Raw genomic sequence first — 1,022 nt, forward strand, 5'->3', positions numbered from 1 at the left:
CAAAAGTCTCAGATGAAAAAGCTCAAGGGTTCCTTCATTCCTCTCTGGTGCGGTGTTTGGTTTGGTTTTTTTTTTTTTTTTGTATTGACATTTCTTGCTGATTGCTTTTTTTTTTTTTGGGAAGCGGTGAAACCCAAAACCTGTGCCCCCTTGTCCCGCACAGAGAGGTGGCTCTTTGTGGAATTCCTTTTTTGTATCAAAAGCAACAGCAACAATAAAATTATTTTGGGTTAAGTGGTTCTGTGTCTTCCTCCTCTCCTGGGTGTGGCAGGAGCGGGGCAGGAGCTCTCCTGGCTCCAGCACCGAGGGAGCTGGCGCCGGTTTCTTCTCTGTATTCCTCAGGGACACAGTTTTTCCCTTGCTCTCCCACCCCTACACACCCCGGCACCCAGGGGGGGCTCTGGGGTCCTTCCCAAAGTGGGGGCAGATGAGGTAGGAGGGACAGACATTAGGAACAATTCCTTCCCCTTGGGGCTGTCAGGGGCTGGAAGGGGCTGCCCAGGGAAGGGGTCGAGTCCCCAGCCCCGGGGGGATTTAACAGCCGGGCAGAGGCGGTGCTGAGGGCCAGGGTTTGGGGGTGGGATCACAGGATTAGGGGAGCGCTTGGGCTGGGGGAGCTTAAAGGGCTTTTCCAACCTAAACGATTCTACGACACACAGCAAAGTCGCTCCTGAGCCTTTGCGCTCTCCCAGCAAGGGGAGGGGAAGGAGAGCGATGCCAGAGGTCTGAGCCGGAGACTGGGGCTGAGCCCATGGCTGGGGGGGGGAGGGGTGTCTGCACCCCATCATTGGTGCTAGGCTGAAGAGAGGTTCCAGGGACCAGGGCAGGGATGAGGGGGACACAAAAAGGGCTGGTGGAGACGAGACAGGGGCAAAGCTACTGCTGCCATCGCTCCTGCCCGGTGTTGTGGCCGGGGAAGCCGCTGCCTGTTCCGTGATCACCATTCAGACCATGTCCCCTTGTCCCATCGCCCCTTCCCTGGGAGCAGAGCCCGACCCCCCCGGCTCCCCCCTCCTCTCAGG

The sequence above is a fragment of the Egretta garzetta genome, unplaced genomic scaffold (genome assembly GCF_000687185.1).
Source record: "Egretta garzetta isolate BGI_Z169 unplaced genomic scaffold, ASM68718v1 scaffold4, whole genome shotgun sequence".
Lineage (NCBI taxonomy): Eukaryota > Metazoa > Chordata > Aves > Pelecaniformes > Ardeidae > Egretta > Egretta garzetta.